Here is a 261-nt window from a genome sequence, read left to right on the forward strand (position 1 = left end):
ACGTGGGGCCTGAGTTGAAAAGGTGAGGCAGACGAGGGCATGTGTCTCCATCATGATCCCAGCTCACTTGGTGCTTCAGAAACATGAGCAAAAACCCTGGGGTCTGCTGCTGAGTGTGACCACAAAAGTGGAGACAAGAGGGTGGTAACAATCCGCACTGATGAGTGGAGGATGCCCTTAGCACGTCTCCCCAGGGCACAGGTCCCGTCCACAGACACCCCAGGTTGCTGGGCTGGCTACTCCGGCAGCTCTTACATTTGC

Source organism: Bos grunniens, chromosome 16 (assembly GCF_055505025.1).
Source record: "Bos grunniens cultivar Pamir isolate PY7600 chromosome 16, Bosgru_T2T1.0, whole genome shotgun sequence".
Taxonomy (NCBI): Eukaryota; Metazoa; Chordata; class Mammalia; order Artiodactyla; family Bovidae; genus Bos; species Bos grunniens.